The sequence below is a fragment of the Patagioenas fasciata genome, chromosome 2 (genome assembly GCF_037038585.1).
Source record: "Patagioenas fasciata isolate bPatFas1 chromosome 2, bPatFas1.hap1, whole genome shotgun sequence".
Classification (NCBI taxonomy): Eukaryota; Metazoa; Chordata; class Aves; order Columbiformes; family Columbidae; genus Patagioenas; species Patagioenas fasciata.
In genome coordinates, this window is record NC_092521.1 from 100959235 (window position 1) to 100987066 (window position 27832).

Below are 27832 nucleotides of genomic sequence, written 5' to 3' on the forward strand. Positions count from 1 at the left end.
TAGTAGGTGTCTGTAGCTGTCTGAAGAGACTGTGTGGAAATGCTGTATTTAGATCTGGCTGGTAATGCTATGAGGAAAAAAAAAAAGCATGCATAGGATCATACCATTAAAGATGGAATGACAATGCATGTGTGCAATTTAGTTTCGTGTTGGGCTGCAAGTTAAATTCTTGCATTTCTTAAGATTTTGTGCCTGTATTGCGTAACTCTACAATGCTGCATGTCATTAATACTTTTACTCATTCAATTTGAAAGTATTATATTTTTAAAAACTATTGTTTACATGAAACAAATTGTCCTTTACCACACACCAAAACTTAGGAAAATGGGAGGTAGGGCTGTTCTAAAGGAAAAGCTGATACATTTGATTTCCATTTCCTTCTTGTGGTTATCGAAAGTTCTTCCTGATCAAGCAACATCCCCAGAGAGCAAGACATGTTCTCTCCCTGAAATGCTGCTTTGTGCTGAAACTGTCTTCTCTGCAAGTAGAATCAAGAAGAAAATACAGGTAGAGACACTGAGACAAAAAAAAAAAAAAGTTAGTGGAACGGTTGCAGAGGGTTAAAAAGAACAGGCTGCGTGTGCCATTGTTTTCTTGCTTTCCGATGCAGTAGTGGCACTGTTTTCATCCAGAAGAGGCAGACCGCCCTAGCAAAGAAATTCCCATTTGCAGTTTATTGCGTCAGTGTCGAGTTGCTTTGGGATCTCGCTGTAACAGGAGAGCAGAGCAGCTGGCGGCAGTCAGCTCTGAGGCACAGAACTGCTTGGGAAAGGGGCACATTCTTTCCAGACAAGCCTGGGACTTGAGGTTGCAATTATCTGACTTCTGTTCTTGGTAGGAATGCAGCCGGTTACTTTTGTGTTGCTAGTCAGTACTGCTGAGCCGTTAGGTGCAGAAACAGGGACAATATGCTCAGGGAAGCGTATCTATGTTCTACTGTTGTTTTAAACATCTAAGGAAATATCTATCACAGTTAGGATGGTACTGAAGTGCCCTGGTAAAGTTTTACGATATCTGTTTTACGGATATGAGATTAAACTCCACTATAGAAGTCTCCAGCAGCGCAGAGCTGCATCTGGATTGTACAAGACCTCTGCAAGTGATGCTGTTATAGTTGGTGACTCTACCTATAGTGCTACACTCTGCAGCTACAAGCTATCAATATAGCATGGTACATGGTATTGTAATGTCTAATAGCACAGAGCAGTTGAGGTTGGAAGGTGTCTCTGGAGATCATTCAGCCCAAGCCCCCTGCGAAAGGCAGGGTCGGCTAGAGCAGAGCGCACAGTGCTGAGTCCACTGGATACCACCGTGCTGCCTCTCCGTCTGCGAGCAGAGAACCCTCTGACTGGTCCCAGGAGACAATGCTGAACGACAAATAAGGACATTAAGAAAGGGCAAAAAGTGTTGGATTTACTTCCGCTCCATTATGAAGAAAATGAAGAGCAGCATGAATGTGTCTTTTGAAACGGTGCCGTGAACTCCCTGGTGCCAATGGCGCTCACGCACCGCAGCCGACACCTGTGGGTTGGACGGGGCTCTCCGGGGAGGGTGGAGGAGGGCGCGCCGGTCTGGGGGTACTCGGGGTGGGTCCTTCCCCTCCTGTCTCCCCACACTCTTTGCGTGGGGCGGGGGAAGAAACACAACGTCCCGGTGAGGCGGGGCGGGGCTCGGCCGCGCCCGGAGCGGGAGCTTTTCTTCCGTGTGGGGAGGTGGGGCCAGGGGAGCGGCGCTCGGGCCGTGCCGGGGGCCGCTGCCCGCGCAGAGGCGGGACCGGCGGGGCGCAGCGGGCGGCGCGGGGCGGCCGTGGGCTCCGTGAGCTCGGCGCTGGGCCGGCCGCGGCGCGCCCTGGTGCGGGTGGGCACCGAGCCGCCCCCCGCCGCTGCTGTCCGGGCCCCGCCGCCGCTGTCCGCGGTGCTGAGGCCCCGCGGGGAGGAGGAGGCGGAGGCGGAGGAAGAAGAGGAGGAGGAGGCGGAGGAAGCGGGCGGCCCCGCGGAGCCCCCGGCACCCACCCGCAGCCCCGGCGCCCGTGAGTGTCAGCGAGGGGAGGCGGGACCGCCGGGGCCCCCCGCAGCCGCCGCCGGCACCCGGCCGCCCCCGCCGCTTCCTCGGCGCGGGGCTCGCCCAAGCGGCGGCGGGCGGCACAGCCCCGAGGGGAAGGGGAAGGGCAGGGGGTGCCCCGGGGTGTGGAGGGGAAGAGCCCACCCTCGGCCATCTTGCCCCCCGCCCAGCGAGGAAGCGGAGGGGGCTTGTTCGGAGGCAGAGCGCTGTTTGCTCCAGCGGTGCGATGTGGGGAGGGGGCTGTTTTTTTGGGGGGAAGGAGGTCACTGGAAGTTAGAGAGCGTTTCGAAAAGATGGGCCAAATATGTTACAACTACACAAAAAATTACAAGTGGTTTAATGATTTATCAGGTTTTAGTAAGCTTTTTATAAATGCACAGTATACCCTTCACCTGCTGTATGGACGACATAGAGAGGATAGTTGATAGTTTGTGGTTGCAGAGATGTAGTGACTTCAAACTGGGTCCACCTTTTGGAAACACCCTTCCAGGTTTCTTATGCAGTAACCTGGGTAGAGTTTAGCGGGGGAAAGAGCTTGGTAAGTGTTAGGAGTTTCTTCCCGGGATGCTGGCACTTTGAAATTGTTCCCACTGTGTCGAAACTTCCTCAGCCAAAGATTTCCATTCTTGCTGTGTGTGTCTGTGGAAAACTTTTCCCATAGCTGTACTTCAGTTTCAAAACAGTGCATCACATTTTGGGTAATACAAAGTGATTGGTGTGTTTTATTCAGTCAGGAGTAATAAAAAGACGTCTGGATGCTGCATTGGTTAAAAAATCTTGAATATGTTGTAAAGGAAGGCAGGGAAGCAAGCTCATATGAGAAGAAAGTTACACGGTCAGGGAAGTGAATAACCTGCTTATTGTGCTGCTTAGCATCAGCTTTCTCCTGTACATATACATACATATATACGTTACATTAGGTGGTAGGTGTGTTTGTTTTATGAGACTTGCTTTGTAGCTCTCTTTTGTTGTATCTACTCTTTAGACCACACATACAGTAACATTTGGAATCAATGATCTAACAAAGCTTAAAGGTACTGATCTAACTAAATGCAAAGTGTGGCTCCTCACAGAAGGGTAGGCTCTCTCATGAGAAGGTTTGATGACCATGGTGACCTTTTCCTTTCATACTGTTCCAACTTTCTTCCTGTTTGATTATCTCCTATTTATGACATTATATGAGTTGGAGCAACTGTTTTTATGTCCCATAAATTTTTCATATTACTAACTCATTGGTGTTTTCACTTCAAACCCTGCAGTTATGTCTTCAGTGCAAGGCACTTGATGTCTGATCAACCTTTTAATACCAACATCCAAATTTGTCAAAAAATCAGTAGAATATGGCCAGATTCTGAAGTGTCATCATCCCTTGAAAGAGATGGAATGATAGTGGTTGACACTAATGATTTGCCATTAGGATTTATCTGACTATGCCTTCTAACACTTCACTGTACAGGAGAAAAGAGAACATACAGCAGAATATGCAACCTATTTTTCTTCTTCACAGCAGGGTCGAGATGCCATTTACCTGGAATTTGAGTTGAAGGAATTAATTTGGCATTAAAATAGATTTTAGAGCATGCAGCACTTTTTTTTCCCTCCTCTGAGTGGTTCATGGCTTGTAGACTTCAAATACTTTAAAATCTTGCTAAAGTGCATGACAAGTATTGCAGTCATTTCAGTTGAGTGCTAAGCCTCGAGGCAGTGGTCTGCTGCTGATACTTCCAAATGAATATTTAAGTTCACAGAGAGTTTGGTGTTGCTTAGCCACACATTCAAGATCTAAATATTTCTCAAGATGGTTATTCTGAGCAATGATATTGCCATTTCTTTTGTTACACTCATTTGTAGTATATTTTAAGGTATTATTGTTTATGCCAGGAACATACATATTTATTAGCTGAGCAGTGTCAAATTTAGTAGGCAAGAGATTTCCTTGCTTACGTTGTAACCTGTGTAATTAAATTTAGGACTGATGCCTTGCACTGACAGCAAAATTAAACAATTAAACACAATAATGGGTTTTGAGATTGATCTGTGGAGTCTCCAACTCTGAAGGCATTCAAGACCTGCCTGGACACCTTCCTGTGTAACCTCATCTAGGTGTTCCTGCTCCGGCAGTGGGATTAGACTGGATGATCTTTCGAGGTCCCTTCCAATCCCTAACATTCTGTGATTCTGTGATTCTGTGATCCAGTTTCAGTGGAGGAGACCAGAAGACAGTCAGGAGCTATTTGACTTGACTGGGTTTTGCTTGCATCCAACTTAAGAGGCTCAGACTTAGTCTGGGCTTGAATCACCAGTGGGGCAGAGGTGCAGTGCTCTTGTGGGAGCTCTTGGAGACACCGTTCCTTCAAGGACTCACCTGGCAGTTTCCTGAGCTCTGGTGGGCATGAATACAGGGACGGCAGCAAATGCAATCTGCTGTTTCGCTCAGTGCCCATCACTTACGTCCAGGAAAGGGCCTGACACCATTCATCCAGAAATGCTACAAGTACCAGCACGTGGCCTTTCTGCTTTCAAACATTTTATATCACAGAATATTAAATGTTTATAAAATTGAAAAGCCACATGCTGGTACCCATGGCATTTCAGGATGAATTTTCATCCACCTAAGAGCAAAACATTCCAATTGCAGTTTGCAAAGTGGCTTCCAATGGCTTTATTGATCTTAAGGCCTAGTCTTTAAGTCACAGTAGGATAATGCAACATTTGCATATCACGTGATTGCATTATGATGCTGTGATTGCAGGGGGACTGTATCTGTTTAGAGTATGGTATGGGAATGAGACCGAAGGCATAAATTAATAAAACCTTAATTTATCTCTAATGATGTTCTGATCAAAAGGCCTCAGACAGTAGAGGAAAAAGGTTTATAGAGTGCACCAGTCTGTCCGTATCATACGAGTTACCAGCCACTTCTGATCACATGAGAGAAGTGCAGGAAAAGAGTCAAGGCCTCGTTTATTAATTAGTGCTAAAAACTTATGAATTAATTATTTTATTTTTTCTCTTTTCAAGCACAGCAATTTTTTAACTGCAGAAACTGACTCGAATCTCATTATCAGTGACTGCCTGACCTCCAGCCTTTCCCCACTGATTTCCCTGCTGTTTCTGTTAACCCAAACTCCAGTCACTGGGTTCTCTGATACCTTCCAAGCCCTTTCCCAGTGCTCAACTGAAGGACCTGAAAAGACCTCCTGAGGCAGGACTGCTCTTTTCCATGACCAGCATGCAAACAAACATCCCATGTTGTCTCCTGGCAACCTAACCATCCTTTGTAGAGCCCTCAGATGTTAAATTGCTCTTTCATGTCCAACCACCAATGTTACATCCCCCATCTTCTCCTTAAAACGATGAGAACCCAACATGTTATTTGTGATGAGGATGAAGGGTGAGAGGACTTGGTGAGCTGCTTTGTTTCTCTGCCCAGGTGCCAAACAGCCCCAGTCCTTCCAGTTGGAGAGCACAGTTGCTTGTGATGTTCTGGTTAGTCTCCTGTTGTTTCTGCAGTGTGGGACTGCATCAATGACAGAGCTTTCTGCCAGATTAATGAAACAGGCTATGTAGAAACGCTAGTGTTCTGGGGAGTCTGTTATCTGTGGTTAGTCTCAGGTTGAAATGTGATATATTAGTTCTGGATACTTTTTCCAATATATGTTTTTTAATCCATAAAACATTTCATCTAATCTGTGGGACACATTATTAAGCTAAAGTTGTGCATATGTACATTAGAACAACGGACATCACTTCAAAGTCCTTAAGGGCCTAAAGGCCAACTATAAGTAGGTAGGAAATAGTTTAAACATAATTTTTTAATCCACTGGGCTCTGTGACCCTATTTGTTAGCTGCATTATTATCTCCACCGGCCCAAGGAGTGATTTACATCCAATAACACAGAGAAAACGAGAGGGGAGAGGAGAGATGTGTTGGAGGTGGCAGGGTACTTTGACTTCTGGGGGATTTCAGTTGCAAGTGTAAGAATACAAAACAATTTCCTAAGATCATCAAAAATACCTGGAGGTTTTAATTTGACTTGTAGGGAAAGAGCATTCTTTGAGTTGAGAACTTTGAAGCCCTTCCTCTGTTAACGGAAAGCACTTTGCCATTCTTTACATGCTATGTTCTTTCCATGGATTTTATTTCTAGTTTTCTGTTTTTGTCTACTTCTCTGCCATCTTCATTCATGACCAGTTTCTAAGACATTCAGGACTGTATCTTATTATATAATGAATGCAAATCTACAGAAAGTGTCTAACTTCTGGCTATGTATACATACAAAAATAGTTAAAAATACATATATATTAATTACAGATGGTGCCTCAGGGCTCTAGTGCTGGCTCTTTATGGAAAAAAGGAATAATTTAGGAGGCTAAATTTGTGTTAAACAAATGAGATATATGTCTCTGAATTGAGCTCTTGGGGACTGTTTCAGGCTAAGAGCATGCAGTGCTGATAAAACTTGCTAATTACTGGCTAGTAATGTCATTACAGCTATGAAATATGAAAGATCAGAATCCAGTGCATCTTAACTAGCTGAAAAAGAGTGAATCCAGTATAATATTGATTTGATCTGAAGGTGTTTTTGCTTGTGGCTGAGGTATTGCTGTGAAAAGCTAAATGGCTGACATTATTTCAAGGTGGTGATATCTGGCTCTCAGAATAGCAGGGGCATGTTGCCAAAGTGCTAATAAGGGATTTTAAGAAAACATACCATTTAGTCAATGGTTGGTGTGCCCACAGCCTTCTGGTCCAAAGCTCAGACTCCTGATATTTCAGCTAATGGAATAATCAACACAGCAGTACAAGACTTTATTACCCTTTTGAGCATAGAAAGTGCACACTGACAGTAGTTTGTTAGATTCATCATTTATGTATAACAACATGTTTGACAAGCTTATAGATGAGATAACAGTGCTTAGCAGGAAGCTTGCATTTTTTCTTGATGGTAGAAAAGGTTGTGGTTAGAATCAGAGTTTGAGAAAGCACGTGGTCTAAAAGGCAGAATTTAAATAGATAAGTTTTGTGTTTAAATATGAAATTCTTCCAGTTCTTCCCAGTGTCTCATTTAAAAATCCCCTGATACTTGAAATTTTTGTCAATGTACTTATTTTCCTAGTAGTGAAGACTGGGGATAAAAAAAGAAACACTGAATGCCTTCCAGTAGAGGAGGTGGAAATCATAGTCCAGGGATTTTCAGGTCTTCTAAAGACCTCTGGGTTGGTCCTCATCCTTTGCAGACCTTTTGGACAGGCCTCATAATTTAGCAGTCGCAATACACAAACCACTCTAGGGCACAACTCTGAACACCACAGGCAGCCCAAGTACTGCCTTTAACAGCAATTGGACAAACCTGTGTGCCGTTGTTTCTTGTACCCCAGGTATGGGGATTGTACCTGTCCAGGTATTGTTCAGAATAATAGAGTGTTTGAGGTTAGAAGACACCTCTGGTGGTCATCCTGTCCAGTTCACCTGCTCAGGCAGGGTCACCTAGGTGGTCCAGATGGCTTTTGAATGTCTCCAAGGATGGAGACTCCACAGCTTCCTGGGGCAACCTGTGCCAGCACTTGATCACCCTCACAGTGAAAAAGTGTTTCCTGATGTTCCAAGGGAACATCCTGTGTTTCAGTGTGTGTCCCTTGCCCTGCACCTGGGCACCACTGAAAAGTGCCTGGCTCTGTCATCTTTGCACCCTCCATTCAGGTATTTATATACAAAAATGAGATCCTCCTGAGCCTTCTCTTCTCCAGGCTTCACAGTCCCAGGTCATCTCTTCTTTTTTTAAATAATGTTTTGGAAAATGCAGATCTCTAGCTTAGCACTAAGATCTGAAAATAGCTGCATTATGAATCCTATTAAAAGTCTTGGCATCACCTTGCTTGGATAGTTTGGAGCATGTGGATAAATATTGTTCAAGGGAAGTCTGCCTTTTGAGGCTTGAGCTGGCTCTGTGTGCAGTAACAACTCCAGAACCAAGCATGCTTGGTTCATTATCTTAGGCTGGACTGATTACGCTGGGTACTATGCTACCCAAATACAGCTGTATCCAATTGGGTGCGGGCTGGCAATCAGAACAGGACGTGGTCTCACACCATGTGTGCTGCTTGGCTTAGGCCACGTGGCATAGATGTGTCTTCAGTTGGGATGACCAGATATTGCCAGAAGAGATTATTCCCAGGTCCCAACAGTAGTTCAGGATGCTATTTCCATGTTTCATGGCATCTTTTTCTTTCTCTCCTATTCTCTAGACACAGTTCTTGGAAACTGCTTGCCATGGGGGCAGGATGGGGTGGAGGGGAAGGTGGTCTATGCTGGGTGACACAACCTGGCACAGCAGGTTTACCTGCCTGCCATGTGGTCCTGTGCTGCAGTTGTGACCTTGCTTTGGTCCCAAGTAGTGTTTTAAGCAATGAAATTCATTTTCCTGTGGTCTATATAAGAGCATATATGCTAGTTTTAAGCAATAACTAGTTCTTGGAAGAGTTTCCAAGGAAATTAGAAGTCATTATGCCTGTTTGATGGATGAGGAGATCAAAGTATAGCACCTAGCTTAAAGGGGATGAGATACTATGCCTCAAGGAGCTACCATCTGCAGCTGGACTGTAGCAGAAGTGCGTGTCCTCGGCCCCAGGACTTAGGCAACTTGGCCAAGATTTGTGGTAGACAGGTACAGAAATGAGTTCTCCCTTGTCTTATTAAAATGCTGCATAGGGCCTGCCACAGAATTTGGGACATTATGGCAGATCTGCACATGGGTGGCTTGGTGCCCCTGGCCTGCAGTGGAAATGCTCTTGAGGTTCTTGCTAAGCACTGAGCAGAAACAGGCAATGATGGATGTCTATTGAATGTTCATGGGCAATAATTCCAATGCCTTATTTCATAAAATAAAAGACTTTTTTCTTCTTGGTGGTGAATTCAAGCTTGCAGATGCTACACAGGCACTCCCAGTGACCATTTTCAGCGTATGGCGGTGTGGAATTAAGGTTGAGCTGTGAGGGCGGCAGATGCTTTAATTGCATATTTTGTGTATTATTTACCTTTTTCCTGAGTTTTTTTTAGTTGTTCTGTGCAATACCACAACGCTGACTCAGGTCTCCATTGGCAAGGTTTGCAGGCATCAAAGTATAATTACATGTTTGAATTTATTTCTATAATTTAAGAACCTAGAGGAAATTAATAACAAAATCCATGCCAATGTAATTGTGATGGTTGTATATTATTTTTTCTGGTAGTGAGCCAAAACAACAAATACAAGAGTGTTTCACTCTATTAAATGTGCAAATAGCATTTGGTTCATTATCTGTGCGCAGAGTTCCATTCATGGTTTGTTGATACTCAAGTGCTTCCTCCCATGCCCAAGGATCATGAAAAGACCTGGCTGGTTTAATACATAGTGTATAGCAATCCAAGCTGCAGCAGCTCCAAGCTAATGTACATTGAGTTCCTGCAACAGGAAATGTAGCCTAATTCTGACAAAGGTTTTGAGAGCAGGCAGGTCCATAGACTGTGTCTGTCTAGTGTAATCATAAAAACAATGTTTGTACCTCTGCATTTTTCTAAGTGAAAATTTAGGTCTGCTTCCAGAGTAAATATGGCCTGTCCTGTTTTGTTTCAGTTTTGCGATCTGTTTTCAAACTAGTTTCTTGCAGGTGAGAAAAGCCTGTTGGATGCTGGTCTTGCTGCCATGGAGAGAAACCTGCTTTTTTTGTAGCTGGCTGGCAACTCTTGTGACGCACATTTGCTTATCGAGGGCATAATTACACAAAAGTCTGACACTGGGATTTTTAAAAAGTGAAGCATGACTAAAGATTATTGTTCTGAGCTATAATTAAGCACTCATTTTATTGCAGCAGGTCTTGAAGGGAACCTGATAGTTATTATTAACTGTAAGTGTGAATACATACAGTGTGACAAACAACTGCAGATTTTCTATCCTTGCTAATACAACATAAAGCTGAGTCCTTCCTCTATTTGCTTCCCTCCTAGGCTTTTCCTGATTCCTGGATACAATGGCGTGTTTCATCATGTGTTGTTCTTGTTTACCCTTCATATAAGATCTTGGTTTCTGATACCTCTTTTGGGCTGTTCCGTTTAACTAGAGGAGAATCAAAACTACTGGGCATGCTCATTTTGCAAAGGCCATGGGATCCATCCCATTTGGAGGCTTTGTTTTTGACATGTGACCTCTACAGCCACAACAACATCAATGTGCGGTATCTAATTCACCATTCAGGGCTTGCTCAGTGCTGTACTTTCTTGTGTAAAGCCCACAGGTACTCTCAGACTATACTTCTGCTGCTAAATGAATGAGCTTGAATGCTGCTCTCTCATTCTTCTGAGTCGTTCCCTCGTGTGCTGCTGGTTTGTGTGAGTGTCTGGATGTGGTGGGGTGGTGGCACACGAGGGACTGTTCTCACCAGACTGACCCGGGTTTGGATCTCTTCACAGGTGTCCTTTGGGGCCACTGGGTCCTATAGTAGATCAGACAGGCCAGCCTGTGCTGTTTGGCCTCAGGATCAGACACCTGTTTGTGGCCCTGTTCCATCTGACCCTGTAGATGTAGCCTTGAAGGCTGACCACCGTTGTGCTGTTGGACATGCTATGGCTCTATAAAAGAGGAATTCCTCATTAGTAGTATTTTGTAATATTTTCCTGGAACAGAGGTGAGAATCTGGCTCCTGTTGCCTCTGTGGGAGGGTGAAATTTTCTTGCTTGCCACCATAAGACTCTTTTGATTCCTTGAGGACCAGATCATTGCATCAGCATTGAGCTGGCCAGAAGAGAAACTGAATTTTATCCTTAATGACAGTAATTAAATGATTTTTTTTCCCCTCAAACTAGCAGATATTTCTCTCATTTACAAATTGTGGACTGTACAAAACTATCACCTGCAGAGCCTAGCAGTCTCTTGTGCCTTAGACATATATATGTACACTTGTATGAGGGGCTTAAACACTCGCCCTTCTCAAATGCTTCCTTATTAGTGTTCATGGTAAAACTCCGTCTATAGGTTAGCATCCTGCTTTGATGAAGTGAAATTAAATTCAAGACAGAATTCTGAAAATGTAAGCATTGCTAGTGCAAGATGAAAAGTAAATCTGATGTATGGCACTGCTTCAGTTTTCTATATTAGTCCTAGTGAGAGTTCTTCGATCTTGATTTGCAGGTGTGCAGTCTGTTATCACAACAGACTAAAATCTTCTGTTTTAATCTAATTTTATTGACTCTATTTGAAGTATGGTTTTAAAGTTGATGGCAAAACCTTCAGAACAAAATGCCTTTAGGGAACTGGAAAATAAAGTTAGATTTGCACTGAAAATTTCTCATGTCCATGAGCAGCTTTTCAAGAAGAGAATAATTTTTCCATTTTCTCAGTATTCCCAAAAGAAATACTGACAGAGATCAACCAGCACTCACAGGCTGAACTCCAGTCTCTCTAGAGGAAGCTTGTGTGTATCAGGAGGTAAATTATAAATGTCCATTTCCATGCAAAACCGATTTCCCTGATAATCCCTGCCCCTTCCTTTTCTGGGGCCGTTTGGTACAACATCTGCCAGTGGTGTCAGATTCTGTGGTAGGTTTATGGTGTCTGTGTGCAGCTATCTGTAGACTTTAACATTCAAACAAAGCCAAAGTGTGTCCACCATGATTTAGCTTTTTGTTTGTGGTTTGTTTTTTGTTGTTTGGTTGGTTGGTTTTTTGTTGTTGTTTTTTTCCTGTGTTTGTTGTTGTTGTTGGTTTCGGGGGTTTTTTTCTTATTTGTTTGTTTTTCTTGCCTTTTCTTTTTCAGAAGGCAAAAGGGCACTGGAGCTTGATTAAAGTCAACAAGAGGGTTTTTATTTTGGTCGGGCTGAACACAACCTCGAAGTAGTGTTTTTGTGCAGACCAGGGCTCCTGAAAAGAAACAAAAAAAAAGGTAGAATTGATCTTATGGCATTGTCTTTTGTTTTTTTTTTTCCTTTTTTCCCTATCCTGACCATCTTGATTTTGATAGATCCAAGCATATACAGCCTTTAAGTATTTCTCTTTCAGTTTTAGTGTCTTGGTGGGTGCTGCCTTCTCTTCCATCTTGAAAGGCACCTGCCTCTCAGGAGTCTGTTGGATTAGGCAGCCATGGTGGAAGGTGTCACTGGCTGTAGCTCTTGTCTCCCTTCTGCTGGAGGTTTTCATCACAGCAACAGCAGCAAACAAGTGCCTCCTCCTCAGCTCCTGCAGCTTTGAGGCTCCATAGCACAGCCCAGTAAAATAGCCTTGTGAACCTGGGGTAGCTGAAAAAATTGTTGCACTATTGCTCTTGTTGCCTCTTTTTCTCCTGGTGTTAATCTCCAGCAAAACAGAAGAGCTGGAGGTGATAAATGTTGCTTGTCTGCTGGACCCACATGATGGCTCTGAGCTGTGTTGGGGTGGGATTCAGGCTTAATTGAAACTGTCAGGACTTTACCTCATAAATTCAGCGGGGTCAGTGTTTTGAGCCTGATGCCTATGGAGTGTTAGATGAACAAACCCTAAGTGACTCCTCTAAATGTTCACGTATGCCTTTTTGCATGCAGCTTATTGCTGACTGAGAAATGGTCCTATTCATCAAAAATGATTTATGGTATTGCAGACATGCATACAGAGCAGGAACTCTGCAAACAGCCCATGCAGGGACCTGAAGTAACTGGCAATGTTTGGGCTGTCCTAAAACTTGGTGGGGGCCTGAGTACTGACTGTGGGCATGAACAGATGACTCTAGATTCTGTGCTCAAGGAGAATGGGCATTTTGGAGTCCTTTGCACCTATATACAGGCTCTCCTACGTGAGTATTGCATCTTCAGAATGGCACTGGCAGAAACGTTTTCTGCATCCAGTGTTTTGCCTGACTGCACTTGTACTGCATTGTACTGTTTCTTGTATCTCTAATATTGAGGATCTAGATCCAGCTGAGCTGCTGTCAGCCCTGCCATGACTAGAGGAGGCCTTTGGGGGTCTTCTCAAAATGCAGACAAGGATTTTCTCATGGGGTATTGTGTGAATTGGGGTTTCTGCCTAAATGCCAAACCCAAAAACACAGCTGTGTGTGTGTTGGGGTGAGGTGGGTGTGTGTTATGAGTATGTTGGCAAAAATTTTTATGAGTCACACTGTTTAACCTTTTCTGACTCAGTTAGCTTTTCATCTTTGTTGTGGTTTAACCCTGGAAGGCAGTGAAGCACCACACAGCTGCTTGTTTGCTTTCTCTGACCCCCAATGGGATGGGGGGAGAGGAAAGGAAGAGTAAAAGCAAGGAAACTTGTACATCAAGATTTAAATCGTTTAATAAGCAAAAGGTAAGTGGAAGAAGAGACAAAGCAAGCAAAAGTCATGCAAAGGCAATCACTCACCACCTCCCACAAGTAGACTGTTGCTCAGCCAGTTCGTGACCAAAAGATAGTTAATCCCCCTAAAATCCCCTCCTCTCCCTTTTTATTGCTGAGTGTGATGTTATATGGCACAGAATATCTCTTCGATCAGTTTGGGTTACCTGTCTGGTCATGTCCCCTCCTAACCTCTTGCAACGCCCCCAAACTATTCGCTGAGCGGGGGCAGAGTGAGAAACAGAGGCCCCCAATGCTGTGCAAGCGCTTTCAGCCACAGCTAAAATGTGTTATCAACCTTGTTTTGGTCACTAATCTAAAACACAGCACCATACAAAGTGCTATGAAGAAAATTCACTCTGTCCCAGCCAGATCTGATACAGTGTTATAAAACCGATGGGATTGATCACCTTTTTTCTAATGAGGAATAAGAAAATCTTCACCATCAGATGTAGTCCTGCAACTGGATCATTAATCATATGTTGTGACTTGAAGCTAGAATAATATTTTTTAAATGATTGCCCCAATTCAAATGAGCTTTTGGTACATCATGATTTCTAGCTAATGAGCACATGGCTAGCACACTAGCTGGAGTGCTGCTGTTGTTTAGCCATTAAATTATATTATTAATACTATTTTGTTACCACAGAAACAACAGAAGCACTGAGTTACAGTCTTTAAGGACTTGAAATACAACACCTGTTTGTGGGTTTTTTGAAAGTATTAGTAATCAATCATTCTGGCAGGACTACCAGCAGGATTATGTTGTACTCCTGCAATGTCCGCCAACCTGCCCACCTTGCTACGTGGGTTCTGATTTGGACAAGGGTCTAAAGTGTTTAGCCTGACACATCTCTCCTCAAGTGTGATGAGTGCTGCATTACCAACAAACAGAAATCCCCATCTTGTGGTGATCTGGAGAAGAACAAATACTGACTGAAGCAACATTAACATTGTTTGTGTATGCAAATAAGATTTACGTGGATAAAATGATCTTGCACTCAGATTGCAGGGGTAGTATCTAAAGGGTTGGAGTAACTTTTTCAGCTGTCCAAATTAATCTCCTAACAACAAAATCAGAGATGTTTTGACTTGTCATTTGGAAACAATTAGTAGCACTGTGGAAGTAATGTGCATGTGATTTTATTTTTTCTGCTTCAGCAGTTTCTTTTGTTTCACTGAGCTATGTTCAAAAATAAAATGTACCAAATGTTTAGTGTCAATGACTCAAAGAAAACACTCACTCTCTTCAAAAGAACGCCCAAGCAGCAAATGATGCTTAATTGCATTGCTCTTTTTGTTGCCCTCGGGACTGTGAGCCGCTGGGATATGTACCGAGGTTGCCAGGAAAGGACAGGTTAGTGCTGCTGGATGGGTACAGCACACAGTATGCTGCCAGCCTCTGTTACAGAGGTGTCATAGGAAAAAGAAACAAAGAAAGTGTAAGATTTATTTCCCTCCCCCCCACCAAAGTCCTTCATTTTCTCTGTATGGCGATAACTTCTCAGTAGGGGGTGGATTTATTAATGTCACTTCCCTAGAGCCCTGTAGATAAATAATATCTGCCAGTAGAAACAAGGCATAATCGAAAAAAAAATACTTCCTTTATTCTTTGAAGTTCCTGAAGGAGCTCCTGAAGAAGCACCTCTCCCCACTTTCCCTGTCCTTGCACCCAAGCTGTGGCCTTTTCTATCTCTTATTTCCATTGAGTGGCAACTGTGCTCTACCCCCACCAGGATGTATTTCTTTCCATTAGAGGGTCTCAATGGCCCGACATAGTCAACTTGCCACATGCTCCAGAGAGTCTTGCCCTGCCTGATATGTAGGACCGGGGCCTGATTTGTGTGATCAGCTTTAAGTCTGATCCGACATTGTGGACAGGCTGTGAGAATTGCTTCACATGTTCCCGCGGACACTGGCCAACCCCGGGATCGGCATTCGTAATAAAGATCTGCTTTTCCAGAATGGCCTTGCTTAAGGTGTAACCATTCAGCTAACCGTGCCCACTCCTCTGGTATGCTTTCAGCTAGCCTGATCTGGGCTAGAAAGTCAGCTTCTGATTCCATTTGGCAGCGGGGGTTCCATCCTTTGCATGTCCTTTTACCCAGCCCACACTCAAAGGTCGTGACCTGCCTATCTCTAATAGTCTTTGCCAATCTTCAGCTCTCCACACTCTGGTGCAATTTACTTCCCACTGGTTGGATTCCCATTGGCATATCCATTCAGTGGCACCCTTATAGGTTGCATAGGAATCAGTGTAAATCGTGAAGGCTCCTCCTTCTGCTGCTAATAAGAGAGCACGCAGTTCTCCTACTTGAGCACTACCTTCCCCCTCCTCTGTTATTCTTTTTCCAGTAGCAATCTCCAATGCTGCTGCCTTGTACTGCCAGTTTGTCCCTACCCGATGGGCTGATGCATCAGTGAACCAGACTCCTTGTGTGTCTGAGTCCTGAGTTAGCTTAGGTGCTTCTTTTATTGGAGAGCGTTTAGAAGGCAGGCTCAACAGGACCTGATCAGCGTTCACAGGTTGCTGAAGTTTTGAAACTTTTACAGAACCCTCCTTTAGTAGTAACAATTGGCTAACTCCCTCTAAATAGGCGTACCATTTTCGTACCGTTGCGTTCTGTGCCACCCCCTCGGGGGGGTAACCCTTTAAGGATTGAATTCAACAGAGGGAAAGGGCCTTGTACAATAACTTTCTGTGATGTACACAGTTTCTCTGCCTCCTTAACTGCTCAGGTAAGTGAGAGAAGCCCCTTTTCCCACTCCGAATATCGTTGTTCAGCTCCCTTAAATGCGGTGGAAGAGAACAACAAAGGTCTAGCTGGCCCTATTGGCCCCCTTTGGAATATAGCGCAATAGGAGGCATGTTCTGCAAACCCCCATTCCACTCTTAATGGGTCTTGTGGATGTAGCGGGCCAAATTTCTGATAGGCTTTAAGTTCATCTTTTAGAACATTAAGGGCCTCTGTATGTTGTAGAGTCCAATTCCATTTCTTGTTTTTTCGGAGTAGGTCATATAGGGGACGGGCAATCACTGAGAATCCTGGGATATGTTTTCTCCAGTACCCTAATGTACCCAACAGGCATTGCAAGTCTGCTTTGCTGTTTGGGGTGTGCCCCTTGTCTATGGTAGCCAGAACATCATCAGGCACTGCTATGGCTCCCCCTATCCACCAAGCCCCTAGGAATTTAACTTCCTGGCTGGGACCCTGGCACTTGGACGGTGGAATATCTAATCCGTTCTGTGTTAATAAATTCCAAAGAGTTTCTGCTACTTGCCCCACCTGTTCCTTATTGTCTCCGCCCACTAAGATGTCGTCTAAATATTGATATATGCAAATGCCTGACGGTACCTGTACAGTGTCAATGACTGCAGCAAGGGCATTGTGGGCAATAGTAGGAGAGTGTTTGTACCCCTGAGTAAGCTGATTAAAAGTGTATTGCTTCCCTTCCCAGGTAAAAGCAAATTGTGCCTTGTCTTCTTCCCTTAGGGGAATCATGAAGAACGTATCTTTAACATCTAAAGCAGCCATCCATGGGTGGGCTGCTGCTTGTATTACAGTCACCACGAGGCTATGTTTGGGACGGCAGCTGTTAGTGGTGCGGTGTTATTATTCAATTTTCCATAATCAATAGCTAGGTGCCAACAAAAGAAGCTGTTACCCTCAAGTAATAGAGAGGGAGATGTGCCTACTCCTTCCATATTGAAGGAGGGGGGGGGAGAGAGTGGGGGGAAGGGTTGCATCCTGCCACAGATACTGAGGCTAGCAGCAAAGCACAAAAAAGGAGGATGCCTATGAACAAATATTTGTACAGGGGACCTCCTGTTTTCTGTATTTTTGTGTTGCATTGACTGTATGAAGGGCTGGAGAGCCATTAGCAGGGTCTTCTGAGATTGCTTTTCCTTCCTATAGTGTCTGGCAGGTGGTGAGGGTGTGGCAGGTCATTATATGCTCTGGTTATTTTCTCCTGCTGTACCGAATCTTTAAGGTTATTGCTAAATCTTAGCAGTATCCTTTATTCAAGGCTCACTTTTTCACTCCAATCTTGCATGCTTTTCTGTTGTTGCTACTGTCTTCTATAAAAGTCTAAGATGAATCTTGTTCAAAATGTTACCTTAACTGCCTTTCTTGGCAGACTTTAATCAGTAACACAGTTTTATGAGTGCTTCAAATCTTAAATACAGAATTCTATTCTATATATCACTGAGACATCAGAAAGAGTATTAGGCAGGCTGAAAAATAAACCTCTGAACAATTATGTCAAACAGCTATGTATATAGAAGATTGAAGTAAATGTTAGCTGCGAAAGAAGACATGCAAACTTGACAGTGAATGAGCCTGTAATTCATTTTGTCCTATCGTGGCACATAGAAATAAAGAGAAATTGTAGAAGACCCTTGCTGCATGAGACATTGTTTTAGAGGGCCTGAGTGTGGGAGGAGAGGCCACATCTCAGTCATGACCTGGAAAAACGGATTATGTTTTAGGGAATACAAAATGCTAGAGGTTTTTCTTCAGTCAACCACTTTCTTCTTCTTGTTGCTTGACAATAGGACTTCTGAGTCCCTGATGTTGCTTCCCCATCAAATAGCAGCTAAAAGAGATTTGAGGTTGGTTTTGGCCAGTGCGTACCTGGTACTCTATGCATAGGAATAACTAAGTTTTGAATTGAATGAAAGTGCCCCTACTCTTTTTCTTAAGAAATTATTTTTTATTCCCCATTGAGCTTTGCTGTACTATTTCTATGCTCTATCACTGATAACAATGCTGAGTGATAAAATGCTTCTTGCCTTTGAAGTCAGGTCTAATAACACTAATTTTCAAACCAGTCTGAACTCTTTTGTGGAAGAAGATAGGAAAATGATAGGGCGATCATTAGTTTCTTTTTTCCTCTAATCTGGTATAATGTGTCTTATTATGGTCTTTAATAACTGTAACCACAGCAACAAATAGTGATGGATATAATGCATTAGGGTCTCTCCTCTCAGTAATCATATTCTGCTTCCAGATGCCTTTCAGGCCACAAAGTAAATTAACATTCAACAGCAATACATCGAGATGCTGCGGAAATTCCCTCTTCCTTTTCAGAGAGGTGATCCAGGTTGTTAGGGACCTTTGAGTAGTAGCTGACTTTTCCAAAGACCAACAGTATTCCAACTTGACAGTTACTGAGCAGGCTGCTGTGTAAAGATTAATGAAGTTGTCTGCCCAGATTAGTTGGAGGGGCTATACAGGAATCAGCTTGTGGAATAAAATTCAATATATACCAGCAGAAGAATGAGAGAGTGGCTTAAGGGGGCAGGTTGTATTGGAGCTTTGGTTGTAGGGCACTCTCTGTTGTGGGGTGGAGTTTTTCTTAAACTGAAAGTCTTTCAAAGCCAAAATGTTATGGTTATGGTTGTTGGTGTTTTGCATCGCAAACCCTGGCACAGGAACTAAACAGCATGGAGTGACATGCAGTGTTTTTGGAGAGTATTTATGGTCCAGGTGGGGATATAACAGTAATGTGTCCTGTAATCAGAGGGTGGTATCCTGGTGCAAGAGGTCTTGGGTGAATGTCAAAGCAACAGTGATTACAGAGGAAATTAATACATCTGGTTGTCCTCCCCAGCATCTTGTGGAAAAGACTGAAAACAGCAGCAGAAGTGATGTACTGAATGCAATGGAGAAGAGCTGTACCTTACATGTAATTAATCTTTATTTGAAGGGTTGTTAAAATGGAATCATAGAATCATTTCAGTTGTAAGAAAACCTCAGGATCATCGAGTCCAACCATAACCTAACTCTAGCACTAAACCGTGTCCCTAAGAACCTCCTTTTGACCTCCCCGAAATGAGGAAGGTAATATGTGTGTCCAGTTAAATTTCACATTTGCTGTGTACATAAGCAGGTTTAGAAATGTGAATTTTTGCCCAGCTACAGGATGTCCTGAGATCAGTATGAGAACAAGTGAGATAAATTGCGTCCAAGGAGTGTCTGCATCTTCCTAAAGAAGTTGAAAAAAAATGTCAGCTTTTACATGCCTAAAGTCAGAAGAGATCTGAGTCCTATGGGAAGATTTTTGTAAAACATTCAAGAGGAAGAAACAGAAGAGTGCTTAAACTGTTCGATTGAGTTACTTACTAAAATTGCGTGTGTGTATGTGTTGTTAAATCTCTTGGGCATTGTAGAAAATAATACCCTTCTCAAAAGAAACTGAGCAAAATATGCTTCTAGATAGTGATTCCACATAATATTTCTAAGAAGAAACAGAATTTTCTTCATTTTTTTAAAGAAATTTGCCTATGGCCTATTTACTACTCTCTTGTTACTAAAATGATTTTTTCTGAACAGTTCACAAATATGTAAATTCTATAGTTATGAAATATATAAAAAATAAACGGTGATCACAGATATATTGCATTCTAGTCCCCGCCAAGGTCCATCAGGTCAGGGGCATTTGAGCACTCTCGGGAGTCCAGGAGATGACTCCAGCTCAAGGGAGGATAGGATAGGACAGGATAGGATAGGATAGGATAGGATAGGATAGGATAGGATAGGATAGGATAGGATAGGATAGGATAGGATAGGATAGGGCTGGGGCAGGTCCTGGGAGGCGTGAGCAGCCTGTGGGACAAGGAGCCAGGTCTGGCTCACATGCTCAGGGAACAGCCGATCGCCAGCACTGGGATCAGGAAGGAATTTTTTCCCCCGGGGCAGATTGGCACTGGTCCCCGGGGGTTTTTTGCCTTCCTCTGCAGCATTGAGCATGACCACTTTGCAGAGCTCCTCTGGGCCCTTTTGGCTCGGATCCTGCCTGCTGCTCAAGCACCAGGAAGATGGCCTCTCGTGCCCTGCAGCTGGGGGGAGGAAGGCTTTTTTTTTCCCCCAGGTGGGACGGCAAGCGTCTCCGGGGGTTTTTTGCCTTCCTCTGCAGCGCTGAGCACGGCCCCTTGCCATGGCTTCTTTGGGCCATTTGGGCTGGGTGCCTGCTGCTCCACGAGCTGGCCCTAAACTTAGCTAGAACAGCCTGCCCAAACCAGCATAGAACAGCTCACCTAAACCAACCTTAAAGAAGCTAAACCAATCTGCCTTAAAAAACTTCAATCAGCCACCAACAACCTAAACAGAACCTTAAACAATCTACAACAAATTACCTAAACCAAACAAAATAAACCAACCTAAACAATCCTAAAACAAACCTACCTAAACCAAATGATCTAAAAAAATCCTACCTAAAACAATCTAAAACTACATAAACCGGCATTTCTCAACCAACCTTAAGCAACCTAGAACCAAACAAGCTAAACAAACTGAAACCAACCAATCTTAACCTAAAATAACCATTAAACAATCTCAAACAACTTAAAACCAATCTAATAAAGGATCAAACTACCTAAAGCGACCGATCTAAACCAACCTCAAAAATAGGAAACCAAATGACATAACCACACCAAAATGACCTAAAGCAAACAACCCAAAGCTAAATAGAACCACTGAAACCAGCCTACAACGACCAAGCTAAAAACCAATCTAGATCAACTCAACTTCAACAACACCCTAAAAAACCTCAACAACAAAAACCCAACCACCAGCCACCCTACCCCAGGCAGTGTCTCACTTGGATGTGCCTGCAGTCTTGGAAGCCTGACTACCCCAGGTTCTCCTCCTAACGGACCCTGAGCTTGTTTGGAGGTCCTCAAGCACAGCGCAGCTACCGTATACCCTTGACCTAGCTATGGTTCGCCTCTAGCCGGGAACGTCGTCCTCTTTGAGCAAGGCAGGGAAACACGTGGAGCAGGGAAGGAGGAAGGGGACGTCTGCCGAGACAGCAGAAACAGCCCAATCGAGCCTGGTGATTAGTGGGGGGACACGTGTCCCAGCGAGATTGCAGTCACATCCAAAGCATCCAGACACAACCGAAAACCAACTAAACACAATGTACATCTAACCAAACCACCTAAAGCACCCTCAACAACCAATCTAAGCCACCCCAGCCTGAAGGAACCCATCTGCAAAACATGCACCGTGCATAACACTGCCCTAAACAACCTACCAGGAAATAACTAAACCAACCTAAACCAAACAACCTCAACCAACCTTAACAGAAACCCTTCAAGCGACCTAAACAATGTAAACCAAACCTGCCTAAACCAACCTACCTAAAAACACAGACACCCACCAACCCACCTAAGCTGCTTACTGAAAAGAAACAACCTCAAATAACCAACCCACCCCCAACTTAAAATCATCTAAACAAACCTCAACCAAACTACAGAAAACAGCCTCAATGAAAACAGCTTCAGATACGCCACCTACAACAACCGACGGAAGACAACTTCAAGCAAAAATCACCTGCATCAAGCAACCTGAACCCACCAGCCTTCAACAACCAGCCTCTCACAACCACCCTCAAAGAACCTGCCTCAAACCAACCTCAAACGACCGCAACAAACTGAACCGAGCTACTAAAACCAGAAACCTAAACCAAACTAACACAGCCAGTGCTAAAGAACCCTCAGAAAACAGCACCAACCAAAGAACCCAGCAAAACTGAGAAAAAGAAACCTCCTCAGCTAAACCACACAGAGCAGCGCTAAGAACATCACATCAAACAACCTGAACCCGCCCACCTAAACTAACCAACCCAAACCAAGCTAAACCATCAAACCTGAAACAAGCAGCTAAGACCGCCAACCTAAACCAAACTTAACAAACCTTAACCTAAAACAACCAGCCTTCAGTGACCTACGAACACACAACCTACCAACAACGTAATACAGCGTCAAACAAGCACCTTCGAACAACCAGTCTCAAAAAGCCTACCAAAACCAACTCATAGAAACTGACCTACACCAACCAAACTAAACAAACTTAAAAAACCCCAACAAAACCAGAACAACAGCAACAAGAGAAACAACAAACACCACCACCACCAAAACAAAAAAACAAACAAGGTAGAAAGAAACAGGCAAAACCCAAACAAGTTACAGACAAAGAAGGCAGATGCAGGGAACAGGATGCAGAGATGTTGCATGGGGACCCAGTGCTTTGGAACAGCCACTGGTGTCCTGTCAGGAACAGGAAGCAACATCCGCAGCTGCCACTCGGCACCTCTCCCTGCGGGCAACACCAGCGCCTGGCCGGGACCAGAGCGCTTCTCGTGCATCCCTGCCCAAGAAGCACAGCAGCAAAACAAGCTGTGGAAGGCAAAACACCTGCTTGTCATCGCTACATGTGATGCTTTGGAAAAGATCCCACAGTACCACATACCTCTTCTTTTGTGCGTGGTCAGTCCCGCGCCTCATTCTCAAGGTTCTCCCTCTTCAGGAACCAGGGAAAGCTTGGCCTCTATTCCTGCTGCTGCTCTCTGCAGCTCTGGGACTTGCCTTTGCCAGCCTGCAAGGGCTGTTTGTTCAAGCTAAAGTGAAGAACGCAGCAGCCTGCTCCTGGCTACACGTGGGCTTGCGTTAAGGATTGTGAGCACTGGCTCTGAAACAGAGTGAGAAACAGAAATGACATCAAATAACATCAAAGGAAGTACATTAAAAAATAAAATCAACCAGAATAAAATAGAAACACTTGTATCCATTGCGTTTTGTGTCCTGGGAAGTGGTTTTTAGGGAAGAGTGAAGGAAGGGAGAGGGAAGGGGGAAGGGAAGGGAAGGGAAAAGAAGGCGGAGGAGAAAAGAAAGCCCTGACAGAGCCCTGAGGGCTCCATACCTGAAAGAAATTGTGCTGTTTTCACCGAAAGCGAACTGATTTTCTTCATGCAGTTAGAAACCTTTCTTTTTCACAGCTCGCACGCTCATTATTTGGAATTAGTTTGAGAACAAGAGCTAACACCCCAGCACAGAACTAATGCTTGTAATTGCTCTGGTCTGAGAGCCAAGGACATTCTGACTGCTCTGCCCACAGATGGGACCTGCCGAGGAAGGGGGGCAAAGATGGGACAGAGCTTGACTGACATCCAGGCTGATCAAGAAGAGTATTTCATCCCATTAGCATCACGGTCATTATTTAAGGAGGGAGGGGATCTTTCTCACTCTCTCAGGCGTGCAGTGGAATCTTGATCAACTGGCCACATGGGTCAGGAAAGCTACCTGGCAAGCAAAAAGATCCATTGCACTCTTCTGCTCAGCACATCAAGATTTGCCCTCTGAGTCGCGGCAATTTCTTGAATATCACCAAGAATCAAAACAGGTTTCAAAGAGCAACATGGCATGACCAAATAATAAATACTTCTCTTTAAGTCCACTCATTTGTTTAATCTCTGCCTAGACCTTCAGGAAATGGAAAACCAAACTCACTACGGAGAAGTTCAACACAACAACCCACGCCAAATCAAGGCTACCAGGTAGGAACCCGATGACAAGGATCGGTCACGCAACTGCTACTCTATGACAGGGCTGCCCCGAACAGATCACCCCCAAGGATTCAGTCCAAGGCAGAAACTACTCAGCTGGCAAACATTCCAAAAAAACAAGCACGTTTTGCTTCCACACCTTACAGCAAGTTTTCCCTCAGGAAACACAAAATGAAACAGCAACAACAAGCAGAAATAATACTCACAAGCCTGTGACATCTTCGACGGGATTTTCCCGCACCGGCCGACACCGCCGGACCCGGCGGGCACAGCCGCTCCCCCCGCTCCAGCTGCCCGCCAAGCGGCGGCGCCGAGCGCGCCATCCACGCGTGCCCGCAAGCGGCCTCGTCCTCCCCGCCCGCCCGCCCGCCGGGCACAGGCCGGGCCCCAGCGCAGCCCCGCCCGGGCACCGGGAGAGCGCGGAAGCGTCGCGGCGCCGCTTACCGAGCGGCAGCAGCAGCTGAGAGGGGCTGTCGCTCGCCTTGGCCGCCATGCTGGACACAGACCCGAGCAATCGCTACCGCCTCCCGCAAAGACCGAGCCAGCAGCCACGACGAGCGGATGGCAGAGCCGTCGCTCCTCGGCCCCGCCCCGTGTGCCGGTAAACGCGGGAACGAGCACTGTCTCTTCAAACACCTTTTGCATTCTTCATCCTACAGCACTAAAGAAACAGCAGAATCCCTTAGCACAGGATAATTGTGCAATACAAGTGCCAGGTTTGTCGTGCTGGTAAAAGATATTGTCAAAAGATGTGCGGCTGTCGGTCTTTCCTCAAGACAAAAGGCAAATGAGCTGGTTCCATCCGAGGCGAGGCAAACCAAATGCAAGCACTGACAGCACTGCAGAGCAAAATGGCCCCGCGACGGGGCCCTCGTGGCCCTCCTCTCCTTCCCCTCTTGCTGTTTTCCTCCGTCATCTCTGTTGTGTCCTCTTGTTACGTGCAGTAAGTTTCATCTCTGGCATTTTGTTTTCTCTGCCCAGGTTTGCTCAGGAATTCTTGACAGGACAGTTGGAAGCAGGATTTTCCAAAGTGTCCTTGCCCCCAAGGTCCGTCAGGTGAGAGGCCTTTGGGCACTCTCCCAAGTCCAGGAGATGGCTCCAGCGCAAGGTAGGACAGGCTAGGCTAGGATAGGATAGGCTAGGGCTTGGGCAGGTCCTGGGAGGCGTGAGCAGCCTGTGGGACAAGGAGCCAGGTCTGGCTCACATGCTCAGGGAACAGCCGATCGCCAGCACTGGGGTCAGGAAGGAATTTTTTCCCCCGGGGCAGATTGGCACTGGTCCCCGGGGGTTTTTTCCTTCCTCTGCAGCATTGAGCATGACCACTTTGCAGAGCTCCTCTGGGCCCTTTTGGCTCGGATCCTGCCTGCTGCTCAAGCACCAGGAAGATGGCCTCTGGTGCCCTGCAGCTGGGGGGAGGAAGGCTTTTTTTTTCCCCCAGGTGGGACAGCGAGTGTCTCCGGGGGTTTTTTGCCTTCCTCTGCAGCGCTGAGCACGGCCCCTTGCCACGGCTTCTTTGGGCCATTTGGGCTGGGTGCCTGCTGCTCCACAAGCTGGCCCTAAACTTAGCTAGAACAGCACTCCCAAACCAGCATAGAACAACTCACCTAAAGCAACCTACAACAACAGCAAGCAAATAACCGACCTTCAAGAACCTAAAATAAAATAAAAAGAAGCACTTTGTATCCATTGTGTTTTGTGTCCTTGAAAGTGTTTTTTAGGAAAAAGAGGAGGGAGGCGGGAGAGAGAGAGAGGGAGGGAGGGGGAGTGAGGAGAGAGGGATAGGATGGGGAGGGGGGGACAGAGCGGGGAGCGCGGGAGGGTGGGGGAAAGGGGGGGGAGATGGGGTGAGAGACAGGGGATGGGGGGGAGGGGAGATGATAGAGGGAGCTACCATTTTAAGGGTTAACTAAACATATCATGGGTGCCTACTAACAAACTACCACTTTAAGGCTTAGGCACACAATAAGTGCTTAGTTTAGAGCTTTATGTAGACTTATGCTAAGAAAAACAGAACCCCCTCGAATGCCAAGATAAGAAGTTTTACTGCACCCAGCTGTAAACTTGAGGAGACGAGATAACAAAGATTTAGAGCAAAACGGGGCGCCAGCCTGGTTTCAATCGACTTGGCAGCTTGGGTCCCAGTCAATTCAACATAATGAGCCAAAGGTAAAAAGTTTACTGTGAGGAAGCTGAAGGAGCCCTCATCCAAAGACCCCTCCTCAAGACCACCAGATGGCACTGCGCAGGCGCAACAGGGAGCTGCCTAGGAGGAGACTTTGCAAATTATGACCTGGGACTCATTTTAATAAGAAGCGGGGAAAGGTTATGAATAAGTATAGGCGTTCCTGGGGTCACTATGAATACCTAACACCTTGCTGTATTTAAACACACCTCATAGTGTTAGAAGGTGCGCATGAATGGTGGAACGATCCCCCTTGCGCCCGATATCAGATAAACACACCCGCTTTATAACCTTGCACGTTGTAAAGTTTTATGACTTTCTAGGTTGTAAAGTTGTTTCCACGTATCAATTTTGGCCACCATGAAGGCACAAGCTCTGCCCGGCTGTGCGGACCGCCTGAGAGAAACGGACCTCCCAGACGTGTCCCGAACCTTTTATTTCAGAGGGGCTCCGTTCCACTCCGGCTGGTCACCGCGGGGGCAGACAACGACTTTTTGAATTAAGCGGATAAGGTATGCTTCTGTTTTACTGTAACGTGGGCCTGTAACATGGGGGGCCAGTAACTGGCGAGGGAAGCCTCCGCATGGCCAGATTCCCCATATTGCTGTAAATGGGCACCTACCTAAGGGGGCTACTGACTTGAAGGGGGTCAGCTGCTACCGATTTTGGGGGTAGATCGAGTAACCCTGAGTGAGCCTTCTGTTGCGTCCCGGTTATGAGAGCCAGGATGGACTTGCTAATGACTGCATGGAAGTGGGAGAAGGGTAAACAGACTCTCCAGTCATGGTTCGAGTCCCACTACAATTGTCAGGGGTTCGAGTCCCCATGGCAATTGAAGCTTTATAACATCTTAACCCCTCAGGATTGATTAAGAAGTTTTTGTGCCTGGTACTGTGCTTTGTGTGAATGAGTGCTTGAGATGCCGTCTGAGTGCGAAGCGAGTGCGGAGTCCTGATCCACGGTTCCATGGTCTCCGCGAGGAGATCGGGCAGAGGTGGACAAAGCAAACGATAGGTGTTTGTTGAACTAATAGCTAGCTTGGTAATCGTGTGTTATCTTTATAAGTGCCCCGGCATTCCATGTCTGTTGTAATAATCTTTAGTGTACAACCATCTGTACGATGAGCAATTTAGCTTTCACACGAGGTAAGAAATGCTGTTTTGGGATAACAGTTGTAATACCCCAGATGAGGCACTAATAAAAGCCTTGCCCAGTCCAGCTTGCTGAAGGCAGTGGGGGGGGATGGGTGCCGATGGGGCTCCAGCGGGCACTGATCTGTTCTGTCAGGGAAACCCAGCGGTGCCTCTACCCAGCTGAGCAGTGAGTGGCTTAAAGGTGCAATGCTAAAATCCAGATATTGTCTTGAATGAGTGCAACTGTGATCTGTTTGCATATTTGAGCTTGGTATTTGGTCTGCATGTCTGAGATGAGTATTTTAGTTTGCATATTTATATTTGGTACCAAAATAATTTTGTTTGGGGAGACAATTACAAAATGAGAACCGGTTCCAATACTAAAGTACCGCCTTGCTCCCCCTTAACGTGCGTCTTTACACATCACAGTAAATGAGTGGGGGGAAGTGAATGTGAAATTCTGGCTTAGCTGTATTGCAGTTAGTGTTGTTCTAGGGATAGACCGAATTGGACCTAAACTAATGTAAGGGATTGATGCTTAATATGCTGTTTATTGACATCTGTGAGAAATTACAAAAGGTAGGAGCTGAGGGTTTATAGTTGCAGGAATTAAATGAAGAGAGAAAAAGGGCAAAAGGAGCCCAAGCCTACGCTGTGAAGTTCGAATAGAAATTTCAAGGCCTGGCAGCTCCCCGTCGATAAGCTGTGGCGGGAAGAAAAAAGAAATAATAGAAGAAGAAAAAAGAAATAATAGAAGAAGAAAAAAGAAAA

The 27832-nt window shown here is 45.1% G+C and overlaps 1 long non-coding RNA gene across 1 annotated transcript in view; it reads right to left on the reverse strand.

The window, feature by feature from the left end:
- Positions 1 to 2381: 2381 nt before the first annotated feature.
- Positions 2382 to 27832, reverse strand: part of LOC136097542 (uncharacterized) — a 34651-nt gene continuing 9200 nt past the window's right edge. The window contains exons 2-3 of the long non-coding RNA XR_010650836.2: positions 22654 to 22872; positions 2382 to 11956 (exon numbers count right to left, since the gene is read on the reverse strand). This is a non-coding gene — a long non-coding RNA (uncharacterized lncRNA). The remainder of the gene's footprint in view (positions 11957 to 22653; positions 22873 to 27832) is intronic.